At 44.3% G+C, this 17,373-nt stretch overlaps 1 pseudogene; it reads right to left on the reverse strand.

Moving 5' to 3' along the window:
- Positions 1 to 16,059: 16,059 nt before the first annotated feature.
- Positions 16,060 to 16,221, reverse strand: LOC124623473 (annotated as a pseudogene).
- Between the last annotated feature and the right edge of the window lie 1,152 nt (positions 16,222 to 17,373).

The following is a 17,373-nucleotide window of genomic DNA, read 5'->3' on the forward strand; positions in this document are numbered from 1 at the left end:
AAGGCGCCATTACCAGTTAATATGAAATTATAAAACATGTACGGTCAAGAGCGATGTTCTCCAATTATGGATTAAAGTTAAGTAATGCATCAACTACGTACTTTATTTGCTACTATTAATTCCCTTAACTGTTCCAGACCTCACGCCAGTCTGCGTGAGCTTAAACGCGTACCTTTCGGCTACCTCCGAGTGGCTTGGCTGTTCTGCCAAGTCACTACAGCTACAGTACATCATATCATTACATACCGGTGCCCATCAGTGTCGCTAAGAGTCTGAAAGCTCAGGAGTGCATTCTGCACATCAGAACGAAGCATGCCGTAGGTATGCTGGCAATATCTCTTGATATGCTGTACTTCAGATCAGCACATGTGTGAATGTTCCACTGGTAAACCCTGTCCTTCAGGTAGCCCCACAACCAGAAATCACAGGGAATGAGATCAGGTGGTCGTGCTGGCCAAGCGTTTGGAAACGATCGGCTGATAATTCGATCGTTTCCAAGGTTATTTCGGAGAAGCAGGTGAGCCTCACGAGCGATATGCGGTTGGGCCCCATCTTCAAGGAAACTATGAGTTGAATGCGCCTCTCTCCTGTAGGGCGGGTATGACATGCTGGCGAAGCATATCGTAGTAGCGCCGGTCAGTCACACTGCACGTCTTTCGTCCTTGTGCGCCAGCCTATTCATAAAAGAATGGGCCAATAATGAAACTAGCCGTGAACTCACACCATACGGTGGCATGTTCATCACACAGGGGAACTTTATGCACGGTGACCGGAGTCGGCAATTCTGCGTGTTCACTTCACCCGTCAGAGATAAACGAGCTTCCTCTGTCCAAAGGATGGTCCAGGGCCAGCCTTCGTCAACTTCAGTCCTTCCGAGAAAGTGGAGAGTGAAGTCAACACGTCGCTGTGCGTCGGGTGGTGCAGGCTGCTGCACGATACCATTTGAGAATGGTTCGCAGCACCTTCCATACAGTAGACCACGGGATGTTCAACAGTCGTGGCACGGCACGAGAACTGTATGGAGATCGGGAACTGCGCGTAGCGTTGTCTGCCATAGCAACAGCGATTGCATCAACTATCTGTGGTGCAACCGGTCGTCGGCCTCTTTCCGGAGCGACGCCCAGATCTCCAGTTGATTCGAACTTCTTCATCACGCTTCACACAGCAGGTGGAGAAAGAGGGCCTTGCAGTTATCCTTTCAGCCGGCGGTATCCTCGAAGTGCAGCTGCAGCATTACTGTCGCTTTGATAATAGAGCTTCGCCAATAATGCCCTGCTCCTTTTTTCCAAGCTCATGTTGATACGTCGACGAGTGCACTGCGACTGGACAGGTGTGAGAGACTGCGAATCACAAGGTGTGAGAGACTATGAATCAAAAGGTGTAAGAGACTATGAATCAGAAGGTGTGAGAGACTACGAATCACAATGACTGATCACGGAACTTGGTAGCCATAGCTGGAACTGGACGGTGGTGTTGTGACGCATGGAAATCATGCAACACATACTTTGGCTGTTAATGCTAGCCGGCCGGAGTGGCCGAGCAGTTAAAGGCGCTACAGTCTGGAACCGCACGACCGCTACGGTCGCAGGTTTGAATCCTGCCTCGGGCATGGATGTCCTTAGGTTAGTTAGGTTTAAGTAGTTCTAAGTTCTAGGGGACTTATGACCACAGCAGTTGAGTCCCATAGTGCTCAGAGCCATATTAATGCTACCAATGTTGCAACTGCGACCAGAACGGTCGCGGGGTTGAAGTTACGGAAAGTGTGGAGGGACCCGCGGAGCGTCCCGAGAACAACACCATAACGGGAGAGGAGGGACACGACCAAAGAAGGTCAGAACGAACAACAACAAGTTCGAAACAACGGACTCACATGGAAACCTAACAACCACGTCCACTCGCACACTGAACAAGAAAGTAAGTGAGCTGTCTAACGCGGGGCGATGTGTCCAAAGACGTACGCAAGATTAGACTTCCTGGCTGAGTAAGAGGGCAGGCGCTTAAATACTGTATCGGGGGCGCCGCTATTGGCCTCTGGACCCACGTGTTCCACTGTGGCGCCCCCACATTTAAAGGCGGGCCAGGAAGCGCGCGCCGCCACAGCTTACGGCGCGATGGTGCAGAGACCTTTAGGGGTCTTCGACGTCCATGACGTCTGGCGCGGATTGAAATTCTGCCGCGCGCGGTACCAGAACCAAGTTTGGTATTGGTACGGTACTTAGTTTCAATGTTACAGGGTGGTAAATGGCGGAAGTTTAAATATAACCTCCCTTATATACAGAAATAAGATACAGAAACTTATTTATGTTACAGAGCAAATATCTATGTGAGGCTAATTTTTAAAGTCGAACCGTTCTTGGTAGTATCAGTTGTGCAGGGTATTTACGAGGTGTGGCTAGAAAAAAACCGGACTAGTACTGGTGAAACAATAAAACGAATGCAATAAGGCTGAAAGTCGCGTGGCCTGTCACGTGACTCTCGCTCCGCCTACTGCTCGAGTTTCATCTGCCTCCTGCACTCAGTCTGCCCGTGGCGTCTGTTTTAAGTAGTTGACGTTTTGTCTGTGCGTCGGAAAATGTTGAGTGTACAGAAAGAACAGCGTGTTAACATCAAATTTTGTTTCAAACTAGGAAAATCTGCAAGTGAAACGTTTGTAATGTTACAACAAGTGTACGGCGATGATTGTTTATCGCGAATACAAGTGTTTGAGTGGTTTAAACGATTTAAAGATGGCCGCGAAGACACCAGTGATGACACTCGCACTGGCAGACCATTGTCAGCAAAAACTGATGCAAACATTGAAAAAATCGGTAAACTTGTTCGACAAGATCGCCGTTTAACAATCAGAGCAGTGTCTGAGTTAACAGGAGTTGACAAGGAAAGTGTTAGGCAGATTCTTCATGAAAGTTTCAACATGAACAAAGTGTGTTCAAAAATGGTTCCAAAGTGTCTCACAATTGAACAGAAGGAACGCCGAAGAATGATTTGTTCTGACATCCTGGAAAACATTGAAAGTGATCCCACCTTCTTACAAAATCGATGCATTGGAAAACTCCTGGTTCTCCACGACAAAAAAAAGCACGAATGTCAAAATCGAAATTCAAGGCAATGTTGATTGTTTTTTTTTTTTTTTTTTTTTTGACATCAAAGGGATTGTGCACATTGATTGGGTACCAGAGGGACAAACAGTGAATCAGCATTACTACATTAGCGTCCTGGCTACCCTACGTGAGCGAGTACGGAGAAAACGGAACGATTTGTGGAGAAAAAAGTCATGGATCCTTCACCAAGACAATGCCCCAGCTCACAGTGCGTTGTCAGTGAAGACGTTTTTGGCAAAACACAACATTCCCATCTTAGATCATCCACCCTACTCACCTGATTTGGCCCCCTGTGACTTTTTTCTTTTCCCTAAAGTCAAGTCAGCTTTGAAAGGAACTAGATTTGAGACTGTTGAAGCAGTAAAAGAAAAAGCGACGGAAGTAATGTATGGACTTACCGAAAATGATCTGCAGCATTGCTATGAACAGTGGAAAATTCGTATGGAGCGGTGTAGAGACCGAGGAGGAGAGTACATTGAAGGAGATAACATGAAATTGTAAATAATTGTAAATAAATGTTTTTTCCAGCATCAGTCCGGTTTTTTTCTAGCCGCACCTCGTGTATCTGGCCCTGCTCTCTCTGTAAAAACTACAGCACAACAAACACACTACAGTACAAGCCGGCTGTTGGATATTTCGTTGCAACATCATATCGCTCCAGTCTCCTCAAGATAGCGACTCCCAACCAATCGCTAGAATATCGTGCTCTTTGCAAATCAACAACTGAAAGCTGACCCCTGGTTTATTTTGTCATCCAATACGCCGGGATAAACTGAAGAACCACTGCAGCATAAGTATTTTGACACGTTGCAGCATGAAGGCTTATGTGTCATGTCCCTCATCTGTGTTGCACCATAGTGTCGTAGAATTTGATGGCTATGCAAATACTGTGTATAACGTGAATAACGTGTTTTAGATGACGGAGATAGCAGACTGTGAAACATGGTATGCAGATACTTGGTTTCGAGAACAGACTGTTTTACATCATAATTCCATGAGAAATTACAACAACCTACACCACGCAGAAAACTTCTGTCAGTCTAGGTCCTGCATTTTAGGTTCACAAGTGCTATTAAGCAAGGACGAAATATTTTTCACCAATGTGTTCCCGATCTGTAATTCTGAATATTACAGACTGTACATCTCCATAGTCATGGGAATCATTGGTCATCCATTCATCACAGCCAGAAGTATGCGAAGTACCATGTCTGCTGCTGTCAGATAAAATTATTGCCTCTTAGTTCATGTACAAAATGTCCATCATAACATTCGTCTGTGTACATCTTCATTGTCAAGTTGCCTGTTTGTATTTGCGGCTACTAGATGATTCTGTTTAGTGTAATGTTCACCTGCCCGCAATTGCTGACGCAGGTGCCTCAGACTGATGCTACCATAGCTCTACGCATGTGAGCAGCCTATAGTGGCTTGCCTTTTATGTATTCTGTTTTACAAATTTTGTGCCTAAAGCATTATTGCTTGATTTTCAGTTTAATATGTGACATGTAAGTTATGTTTCTTCTTTGTGGTGATAGCCAGTACCTACAATTTAAAAAAAAATTATTTCCTGTAATTACTTTATAGGCCAACTTGAGTTTTGTTTCTGATTAAGGCACTCATAGCAGTGCCGAAACCTGGGTCAGAGGACTCCTTTTTTGCGTCAGAGTGCTGCTATTGCTGTTAATTCTACTTTGTAAACGGTGGCTGATCACGCAGCCATGTTCAAAATTTTAGGTGTACGACGTATTTCATAGTGAGTTATATGTCGAGTACACCGTCGAATGTACTCCGTTTTAGACAAACCAGATAATATACACATACCAGTAGTTCACATTTCTTTCTGTCAAATATTGCCCCAGAAACAGATTAAAAACAGCTCGAATCTCTCAGTTTCAGCCAAGGTTTTCGGGTGGTTTCAATTGCTTGTGGACGCCACAAGTGATAATAGTGCCCCCTTTGTTCCCAGTTAGGATCCGAGTGCTCCAGTTCAAGTGGAATCTGGGCCAAAAGGATCCGAGCTTTAGAACAGGTAGAGGTCTCAGCGGCCAGCACTGTCTAAGTATAAGGAATGAAAAAAAGAAAAAAAAAACAACAACCAAAAAGCGAATAGTGAAAAGCAAGTCCCGCTTCGATTATACATGCTATAATCACTAGTATCCAGACACTCCTATTTAGGAGGAATCGACCACTAGGCGCCACGAATTCGCCAATGTAAAAGAAGGTTGGAGGGGGATTGGGGGGGGGGGAGGTCTCTCAGGAGAGCTTATTGACTTGGAACGAGGACTAGTTATAGCATGTCACGTGCGTAACAGATCCATTAGGGACCCTTCAGCCCTTCAGAAGCTGCCCGAGTCGACTGTTGTGATGTGACTGTGAACTGGACACGCGAATGAATTACCACAAATAAACCAAGACGTGGCAGACGTCAGCACCTACGGTCAGAGACTTTCGAACATTGCGGAGGGTTGTTGTAAAAATTTGCATGAAATCAACAGAATGAATCACTCGTGAGCCCAGAGGTGCTACCAGCAATCCGCCCACTGCAATGACTGGGTGTAGGGAGCAAGACAGTCGAACAGTTCCTCATAAGCCACACATTTTCTGTAGACATCACTAAACGACGCATGTGGTGCTGTCAAGAGCTGCGACACTGGACAGTGGGTGAGTGGAAACGAGTGAAGAATCACGGTGTTTGCTGTGGGAGCCCGAGCGAACGGTCTGGATTTGGTAAATGACTGGAGAACATTATCTACCATCTTGTGTAATGCCAACAGTTGAGTTCACAGGAGATAAAGTTACAGTGTGGGGGTGTTTATAGCGGCTGGGGTGTAATCCCGTTACTGAGCTTAAGAGAACGCTTAGTGAGCAAAGATATGAGCACACTTTGCAGTGCTGTGTACGCCACAGTAGAGGAACATTTCGGAGACGATGAGTTCTCGTATAGGTATGATTATGCGCTCTGTCTACAGATACATCTGTGAAACAGTGGTTTGTGAGCAATAACATTCCTGAAATAGACTGGCGTGCCCAGCGTCCGAACTGAACGGAATAGAACATCTTTGATATGACTCAGAACTTTGCTCCAGTCTCCACAGCCCAAGATTACTACCTTCTCTGGTATCGGTTCTGATGCAGAATCTGGTGTCATTCCTCCACAGACATTCGGGTACCTCACTCAAAGTCTCCCCACCACAGTTCAAACAGACATAAAGGCAAACGATGGACACACTCCATATTAATCATCACTATTTTTGATCATATAGCTTACATTTACTCTTTCCCACCGTCGAGAACAGAGCGAGATGGTGCAGCGGGTAGCACAATGAACTCGCATTCGGGATGACGACGGTTCAAGCCCGCGCCTGGCCATCCTGATTTAGGTTTCCCTTGATTTTCCTAAATCACTTAAGGCAAATCCCGGACAGGTTCCTTTGAAAGGGCGCTGCCTTCCCTAATCCGAGCTTGTGCTCCGTCTCTCGTAACCTCGCTGTCGACGGGACCTTAAACACTAATCTCCACCTCCTCCTCTTCCTCCTTCAGTACTGTCGATCTGCGTGAAACGAAGTACGACTTTGCTTTCACTGGAATAGACTGCTCTTCAAGCCCTCTTATGTTGCGAGAGCACAGTAATAGGATCTAGTAATCTCCTACTTCATGAATGAAACTATTCAGAAGAACAAACACCTTGAAATCTGTAAGAACCGCCTTACTGTGGAACGCTGAATTCCCGACAGCGTAATTATAGTTTATATAATCACCTCATGCTCCAGTTTATACAGAAAAAACTGTCTTGATCAGTTAATGTGTTTGTAATGTGATCTCCTGGTGACTACTTTATTAAATGATCTGTATCATATGTGATGTCCTGTTCTGATTACAGTGCTGTGGATTGGCTGGGGAATTACATACCACAAAAAAAGAAAAAAATCATCGCCAATAAAGACCTACACAAAGATCGTGGAAAAACCCTGCCTAGTACGCATACCACAAATAGTCTCTATAAAACACGCACCCGCTAACAGCTCTGAGCAGTTACACAGTGCTTGAAAAGCAACTCCCTTACTGCACTTCTCTGGGACCGAAGCGACAATACATCTATTTCACACGGTGTCCGAAAGCTATGTGGCCAGGCCCGCGGACAACCAGCGAGTGATCCCAGCGCCCCAGGTGACATCGGTGGGAACTACTGACTGGTGCTCACATCACAGAGACTGACGTGGTCCATCCCCCTGTGTGTAGACACTCACCCTATATCGAGGGCTTTGTAATCAGAGACGTTTGAGAACACAAGCACCCTCCGCCAAGCATTACCCACAATCCAGGTGGTCACTAAGGCTGCCACACGCATACTGCGCAGTAGCTCGCTATTGACCAACCAACAGGGCGCCTCGGACGGCACCACCTCGACAGTCCAGCGGCCGCGCAGCAAAAGTCGGCGTCCTTTGTTATTTGATACCTGGGAAACCACCTCCGATCTCTCTCATGTTGATCCTTTGCCGGGTCTTCTGGTCCACCGCCGGTTGCAGACACTATGGGACAAGCAGGTGTGGTTTGGACGTAAAACTCCAACTGCAATTCCACCCCCGAAATAGACTCTCCCAAGTTTAAAACATTCACTTATCCCAAGTAGAAACACGGATGTTGTATACACACCTCGAATTCCTCACACGAAATTTATATTCCTCTGTTTTATATGAGTTACTTTCAAAGACAGAAGAAATCTGAGAATATACTCGTCTTCTTTCTTTCTTTCACTTACTCCATAGTCCCGCAGCGATCGCAGGGTCGGCGTGGTTACAGCGGATTTGGCAGTATTAGTCTTAGGGATGGCCGGATGCCCTTCCTGCCGCCACCCCGTACCCTCCCAGGACGGAATCAGTGTACCCCAACTGTCTGCGGCAAGTGTAAATCGTGAAATAGTGCGGACGTCTTTCAAATGTCTGTGACGCATGTAACTGGGGTGGAACGTGGGGACCAGCCCGGTATTCACCTAGCGAGATGTGGAAAACCACCTAAAATCCACACTCAGGCTGGCCGGCACACCTGCCCTCGTCGATAATCCGCCGGGCGGATTCGACCTGTGGCCGGCGCGCCTACCCGAGTCCAGGAAGCAGCGCGTTAGCGCGCTCGGCTACCCTGGCGGGTTGAGAATATACTCGTTTTCACATCGTTGTGAAAATTCTGTACAACAGTATGGCACAGGATACATTTCTTCTAAGTATTTTCTCATCTGGTCTTTTGTGTCAAAAAGGATGCCTCACACGCGCGTAACGTGCCTCAGCTATTAGGAAGTAGGACGAATCCAACCGAAGAATGCTTGGTTTTATAGTTACTGCTGGAGATCCTGGAAAACCATTTACCAGATGTTGACATACTACGTTACACAGAAAGTGAAACGCTCCTTAGCAAGAAGAATTTAAATGTGCTTACTCCTATTACAGAACCGTTTTGCGAAAACATCATGGTAGTTAAAATCTGTGATTAAGTGGACTTTCACGATCAATTGGAAAAGGGACGATTTGGAATGTAGAAGTTGGAGATGCGTGGCTCATTTAACTCCTATTTGCGTAGCAAATTCTCCAAGTTCTTCTCTCTAAGACTTGGTGTCAAGGCGAAGTTACCATTTTTCCCATGGGAGCTGCAGTGCGGACAGCAGGAAGTATACTGGATAAACGAGGCAACACTTGAAACCATTTAGAAGAAATATGAAAATTCTGTGCTTGTACGACATAAAGGGGAATTAGCTGACGTTAAATGGAAGAGCTGCCTAGAATATTGCAACAACTACATGTAGAAGACTATTATCTTTTGGAGTTGGACGTAAGACAAAATTTTGCCGGTATTTTTAATAAAATCAAGATATCCGACCACCTAATATCAAACCACGACTTCTACATGGAAGGACACCACCAGGGAAGCAGCAGCTGATTGTAGACCGCGATACGACATCTGGAATAGACTGTTTAATGTGGATGTCCTCCAAGTGTAGAGTAACGATATGCACTGAAGCGCCAAAGAAGCTGGTATAGGCATGCGTATTGAAATACAGAGATACGTAGCCGGCCGGGATAGCCGAGCGGTTCTAGGCGCTACAGTCTGGAACCGCGCGACTGCTACGGTCGCAGGTTCGAATCCTGCCACGGGCATGGATGTGTGTGATGTCCTTAGGTTAGTTAGGTTTAAGTAGTTCTAAGTTCTAGGGGACTTATGACCTCAGAAGTTAAGTCCCATAGTGCTCAGAGCTATTTGAGCCATTTTTGAACAGAGATACGTAAACAGGTAAGCACGGCGCTACGGTCGACAACGCCTATATAAGACAACAAGTGTCTGGCGCAGTTATTAGTTCGGTTACTGCTGCCACAACGGCAGGTTATTAAGGTTCAAGTGAGTCTGAACGTGGTGTTATAGTCGGCGCACGAGAAAATGGGACACAGCATCTCCGAGGTAGCGATGAAGTTGGTGTTTTCCCGTACGACCATTTCACGAGTGTACCGACAATATCAGCAGTCCGGTAAAACATCGAACCTCCGACATCGCTGCGGCCGGAAAAAGGGTTAACGACGACTGAAGAGAATCGTTCAACGTGACAGAAATTCAACCCTTCGGCAAATTGCTGCAGACTTCAATGCTGGGCCATCAACAAGCGACATCGTGCGGTAGAACCAACGAAACATCATTGATATCGACTTTCAGAGCCGAAGGCCCACTCGTGTATCGTTCACGACTGCACGACACAAGGCTTTACTCCTCGCCTGGGTCCGTCAACACCGGTATTGGACTGTTGCTGATGGGAAACATGTTGCCTGGTCGGACGATCTCTTTTCAAATTGTATCGAGCGGATGGACGTGCACGGGTGTGAAGACAAGCTCATGAATCCATGCATGTCAGCAGGGGACTATTCAGGCTGGTGGAGGCTCTGCAATGGTGTGGGGCGTGTGCAGTTGGAGTGATATTCGTCTAGATACGACTCTGACAGGAGACACGTACGTAAGCATCCTGTCTGACCACGTGCATCCATTCATGTACATTGTGCATTCCGACGGACTTGGGCAATTCCAGGAGGACAATGCGATACCCACACATCCAGAATTGGTACAGAATGGCTACAAGACCACTCTTCCGAATTTAAAGTCTTCCGCTGGCCACCAAACTGCCCAGACATGAACATTATTGAGCATATCTGAGTTGCCTTACAACGTGCTGTTCAGAAGAGATCTCCACCCCTTCGTACTGTTACGGTTTCGTGGATAGTCCTGCAGGATTCGTGGTGTCAGTTCCCTCCAGCACTATTTCAGACATTAGTTGAGTCCATGGCACGTGGTGTTGCGGCACTTCTGCGTGCTCCCGTGGGCCCTACATGATATTAGACAGGTGTACTATTTTCTTCGGCTCTTCAGTGTATGACAAATTTATATGTCAAATCACAAGCACAGGTATGAACAAAATTATCGGTAACCGCCTTGCAGATTTTATAAAGTGTCCAGACATGCAACTCTGAGAAACTTGTTCGTCTTGCTTGAGTAAATAGCATGATTTACCAGACACAAGACTACAATGTAACTACAGAATGGATCATGTATTTGACCCCGTGCAAAACTGTTTAAATGTTTCGAACTCTAACGAACAATACTTACAATGTGCTCTCTTGCACTCTGTGCCTATCACATCGATTTTTGTCAGTTAACTAATAACTTACAGAACAGCTGCTGGTTAGTGTTTATCAGCGTTCTGTAGGTTGTCTACTGGGGTAATTAGAATACCCAAAAATTGATTGATTTGCAAGATAAGTCTGCCAGATTTCCAAGACCGGGAATATTTTATAAGTTGTACACCGCCTGCATGCATTTTCGATTATTTGCCTGTAAACTACGGGAGATTCTTAACACTGATCCCATCAAAGACAATATAAGTATTACACAGAAGAGCTATATTAAAGCAAGAGAAACATATTTCTCTCAATCAAGGACGCTGTTCTCCACACCGTCGGGTATAGATATCACCGAATTAGGACTGGCACCCGCAAACAATTCTATTCAACAAGTAATAAGAGGAAGAACCGTTTTGTCACTCTGAGTTCAGCTAGTCTACATTCAGGAAATTACGCCTTTAAGTGCATTTAATGTGGTGTGTGTATGAAAAAGTAAAATGTAAACTTCAGAGAACGAAGCAAACCACAAGAGCTGCAGTGTACGGCGAAGGCAGCTGCCATTAAGGAAAAAGAAGAAGCTCTTGCAAATGTACAGGCAAGGATTACAAATTTTTAAACACAGTGTGTAGCGAAATCTGGCTACCGCCGCTGAATATAAGATACCTGCATTTGCTGTTAACGCCAAAGGTAAGTGGTGCTATGTTGGAGTCCTGGCCAAAACGGATGGATTGGGAACGTTTACAAGATCAAAGGACACACGAAAAACCAATTTTTGAAGCTAAATTCCCACCTGGACCTGCTTATAAAGGTTGGTTAAGTTGTATCTAAGTGTGCTGGACTAGATGTGCACCAAGCAACAGAACAACCGTTTGCAGAGTTCAAAACAACGGTATTACAACATTTAATGACCACTAATTTACAAAAGTTGTTAACGTGACGTTCTATATGCAAATTCCACACGAATGGTCGTGTACAATCAGAAAGATGTGGAGTTTTATAACAATAGTATTATGCAACAAATAAGAGGCAAGATTAAAATCACTGAATGATCTCGACTAGAAGAACTGCTAGAAGGCATAGAGCTATGCGTTAAGGCTGTAAAGGACATAGTTTACAGAAAAAATAGATATATTTTGGAAATCGAGAACATTCTTTTTTGTACCTGTCAAATTACTGGGTCGAAAAAGAATTAGAAGAGTCCAATGTAGATTTAAATTATAAGATAAAAATGAATTTGGATGCTATTAAAACCACACCATGCAAAAATAAAAGAAAAGCATTGTTTTCTGTGTGTAAACGTATCTGTAGAACCTAGTAAAGATTTTGTACAAGAATATTTATTTTCAAATTCTTGCTACCCAGCCAAAAAATACAAAGAAAAGGACTCCTATTTACGATGGTCTGCGCGTATGCGACGTGGGTGGTTGGATAACCTTGAAAAGTAGTTGAAACTAATCTACTGCAGGCGAAACAACCCTCGTTTCTTACTTAAACTTACGTTCAGAAAGAAATAGAACACCTTGGACGAGTAGAGATAGGACGTTCATATTCACAAGACATGTTTATTATTATGGTTCAAATGGTTCAAATGGCTCTGAGCACTATGGGACTTAACATCTGTGGTCATCAGTCCCCTAGAACTTAGAACTACTTATACCTAACTAACCTAAGGACATCACACACATCCATGGCCGAGGCAGGATTCGAACCCGCGACCGTAGCAGTCGCGCCGGTCCGGACTGAGCGCCTAGAACCGCTAGACCACCGCGGCCGGCTATTACTATGCTCTACAGAATTGATTAGCATTTCAGACACCTTGAATCAGCATGTCTCCTCTCGCGTAATAGGCACAGGTCCATCATGAGCCCTGATTACTTGCTCCATACAGATGGCATCGACGTGTTTAAGGCATGAATGGCGTCCTGTGATATAACCATCCATGCTGCATTCGTCATGTTCTAAAGTTCATCTTTCGTGGTTGGCAATGTGTCATAGTACTGCACCCATCGTTCTACCATATCCTACACTGGCGACAAGTCTGGTGATCTGGCCAGCCAGGGCAAAAGGCTGACATCCCGTAACACCTAGAAGGCACATGTTCATACAGCAACATGTGGTCGTGCACTGTCTTATTGAAAAATGGCATCTGGGGTGTTATGCAGAAAGGGTATGGCTAGGGGTCGCAAGATGCCATTCACGTAGGTCACACAGGTCCTAGTGACCCGGACAGACATCAAGTGTGATTTGTGGTTGCACCTAATACCACACCACTTCTTAAGGCCTTGAGCTGGCGCTGTATGTCTTCTGTGAATGCAATCACTGTGATGCTGCTCCCCCTGTCTGCAGCGAACTGAAATGTGACCATAATTTTCAAGCAGACAGAACCTGGATTCGTCCAAAAACGCTATATGTTGCCATTCCTGTCCCAAGTGATGTCGTTCCATACAACTTTGCCATCTAGCATGTTTCTGCACATTCGTCAAAGATAGATGGAGTAGTGAACAATGCATACGTAACCCATCCCATAATAAATGGCATCGGACTGTACGACGTGTTCCACTATTTCACTGTCGCGCCAGAGCTGAGGAGAATGCAAGTCCGTCTTGCAACGCCATTCAGATTTCAGATGATGTGTCGATCTTCTTGTGGAGTTGCCTGGATGGTGTGACCTGACACACTCATCATGCTATGGTATTCCATGAACCATTCAGAAGACACTCGTTGCACTGCCGAAACACTTCGTCCCACACAAGCAGCAGTTTCCTGGATGGAAGCATCACATTCACTCATGTCACTAATGCTCCCTCTTTCAAACTCACTGATATGACGGTATGGTCCGTGCATACATCTGCGAAGCATCCTACATGTTCGCCCAAGTCGCATTGACCCATTAACTTCGGTTTATAGCTACAACGAGAGCTGCAGCCACATTTTATGTTAGACAGTGTTGCGCTGCGATATCGATGTTGGCCTTGAACCCGTGGGCCGACGTGGTTCAAGTGCTAATGATTTCTGCAAAACATGCTAATGTATGTGCCCTGTGAATATGAACGTCCTATCTCTAATTGTTCAAGGTGTTCTGTTTTTCTTAACATGGGTGTGTATGAGGGTACTTGCATGCTTTCCTGGGTGTGTGAAAATCATTCCATTCCTCCACCAGTGCGATTGACAGCTGATAGTGCATACTATCCTTGCTCTAAGCGTTTAAGTCCTGCATGGTACCCCCTTGTTCCATATGCAGTTATTCATTGTAAACATAAAAATTAAATACACAGTGTCCAAAGATTTAACAGTCATGATAACCATCACCTAGGACATCGAAACAGTGATTATGTACATGTACATGGGTGCCATATGCACTGCCAATATGAGGAAACAATCCTCTTGATCTCCTCTAACCTGGAACACTCCAGCATCTTAGCAGATTGATCACTGTGAAACTTGAGTTTACGTGTAGAGGCTATCACCTTTGGAGAGCTGTTTGGAAATGCTTCACCATGCAGCAAACTCTTCCAGTTTCCATATGATGCCAAGTCTTCCACCACATAATGCCCAGATTTTTTGCGAGAGCCAGTGGGTCGAAGCACATTAATGTCAGTTTAATACTTGACACAGACCTAAAAATCATGGTATAAAAACAAAATGCACAGCTATATACAAAGTTGTAGTCAAGCACTGCTGGGATACGTTACAGAAAAAAGAAAAAAAATGTGTCAAAGTGCTTGTGGAAAAACAACACAGGAACCCGCTCTTTTGATTCATAGTCTGTGGGATATGGTCTTTCTACAGTACAGGTGAGGAAACTGTACATGGTTCTGTGGGAGAAACATTTATCACTGGGCACATGCTTCCATGTACCCATGCGTGTGTATTTAATGGGATCACCACATATGATCGATGCCAACATGCAGACGATATTTATTTTCGATATATCGGAAGAGGGATATGCAGTAAAATCTTATGGAGTTCTCTACCAAGTGGCATTAGCGAAGTTTTTATACTTTGTAGCTTTCCTACATTGGATGTTATAAAGATAACGATGAGGGAGAGAGAGAGAGGAAGACATTGCACTGTTAACAATGACTCTGATGACATTACGCTATCGCATTTGTAGCATAGTCCTCAAAAGGATACGATAAAAGAAGATTAGGGCATGCGCAAAGGGATATTTATAGACAATCACTTGATAATGATGACTCAGAGGTGTTATGCTTCTGAATTTCTTTGTGCAATCCACTTATGCTCTGCATGTTTGTGAATTTCTTCCTGTGCATTAGTGTGGTATTTTTCTCTTTGTGATAGCCCTCTAGACAATCAGTGACAGGTGGACGACTAGACAGTTTTCCAACTAATGGAACAGTGCTGTCGGAACGTGATGGGATTTCGAGGGAGTGTGCAGGGGTCTATGACATGGTGTAGGACATCTGTTACTCATCGAAATTAGATGGATTCAAATGCTATATGTCAAAGACAGGAGGCTTCATGAGAATACACTGCCGAGAGAAGAGTTGAAAGGCGAGCTGTATACCGCTTCTTCTAAATGTCACATGGAGTGACTGCAATACGATGATTTTTACCGAGAGGAAATCAGCAATAGAAGTTCTGTCTTTTGTTTTCTCGATAAATAGGTAACAACATGTGAGTTTTGTGTGCCTATAAATGGATGGGGTGACATCTTAATAGGTAGACTAAATTTACATTTACATGATCACTTCACAAGCCATCATACGGTGTGTGGTAGAGGATACCCTGTATCACTTCCTTTCCGATTGTATTAGCAAATAGACCAAGTAAAAAAGACTGTCTACGTGCGTCAATATGAGCGCTAATTTGCCATATCTTATCTTTGTGTTCCTTATGCAGAACGTATGTTTGGGGCAGTAGAAAGCTTCTGCAGTCAGCTTCAAATGTCAGGTTTTTCTCGATAGTTTTCCTTGAAAAGAACATCTTCTCTGCAGGGATTCTCATTTGAGCTATCTGGCGAGTGTAATCCGACGGCAGAAAAATATTTACCCACCATGCAAAGTGACTCTCATGACCAATTTAATTAATTAGTTAATCAATTTGGTATCAGTGCAGGTGAGATTACCGCCGATATGATTCGCTTATTGGAGCGGTAATCAGGCGTTGTTTCGTTGCGGCGAGATCTTCTAAGGAAATTTCAATCTCCCGCCTACACAGCGAGAGACGACCATCGTAATTACCGCATCTATAAAGTGATATATAGAAAAACCGATATTTACAACCTCTCTGTGTTGCTACCTTAAAAGACTTTGTTCGTGACAAAGCGTTTAGTTACTTTAAGAGAATTTGGAAGAGAGGAGGAATCCTGTTACAGAGGCAGAGCACGCTCTTAGCACTCTGTTATGAGGCAAAACTGAGTTTAATGTTGTAGTCTTGTGATGCAGGACATAGCAGATATAAAGCTGATAAGAACAGATAATTTTTTTACCTGATAGGTGACTACTTAGAGCGAATATGCCCTAGGCCACACTGTTGTACAAGATTTTCACAACACGTAACGACACTTTAGTGATGTGACAACGCGTCTATTCTCTTTTTTTCTTATGTCTATGAAAATAATTCGTATAAAATCAGGAATCTACATTTTGTGTGAGAATATCGATGTATATTGACAACAACATCTCTATCTCGGAATGCGTAGAGTGGATCTTTTAAACTGTAGAGAGTATATATTAAGGGTGGAATTGCAGTTAGAACTACACGTCTAAACTGTACCTGCTCGTCTCACATTGCCTGTGGCCAGCGGCCGGTGGGAGCCACAGCTTAGCAGCCACTTGAGAGAGGGCAGAGGTGATTTGCCAGGTATCAAATAACAGAGGACACCGACTTTTGCTGCTCGGTAGCTGGATTGTCCAGATGGTGACGCTGGGTGGCTGAATACCAAACTACTGCTCAGTATGCACTTAGATGACTTTTTTATCGCGTGGGTTATGGCCAACAATTTACAACGTGCAAACGATAAGGAAGAAATATTTGAGAGAATCGAGGAATCCGTAGCAAATGACAGATTAAATAACCTAACACAACAATATGAACAGTTAACTACCAAATGTGTCAATACTGAAACCCGAGTCGCGACACTTACGGAAGACGTAAATAAACAGAAAGAACAATTAAGTGACTTATCGGAAAGAGTTGAGGAGATTTCAAATAAATTGACAAGTCTTAGTTTAAATGGGGACAGAGATTCAGATGATACAGCACCATTGCCATTTGCAGAAACCGAAGAGTATCAGAACATAAATAAACATGTTGAAAATCAGGGAAAATTTAATGAACGCGTTAAAAGGGAAGTTGAGGCATTACGAAAGCAAGTCAAACAAATTGAAGGCGAAATCGTAGGAAAAGACAGCAGAAGAAATTTAGAATCACAGATAGCAGAGGGGTTTGAAGAAAGTAATTTGTTTCTTTTACGGGATGCAACAAGAGAGCGCCAGGCGCGCAAACTTGACAATAATCGACATTATTTGCTGCCTTGCTTATGGACTACATATTTACACATTTCTGTTTTGTTGTCATAACTACTCTTTAATTTGGTATATAGAAATGCTGATGTACTGTGTACGAACATAGAGTGTAGGTCACACTATTGTATTAATTATAGA

The sequence above is a fragment of the Schistocerca americana genome, chromosome 7 (genome assembly GCF_021461395.2).
Source record: "Schistocerca americana isolate TAMUIC-IGC-003095 chromosome 7, iqSchAmer2.1, whole genome shotgun sequence".
Classification (NCBI taxonomy): Eukaryota; Metazoa; Arthropoda; class Insecta; order Orthoptera; family Acrididae; genus Schistocerca; species Schistocerca americana.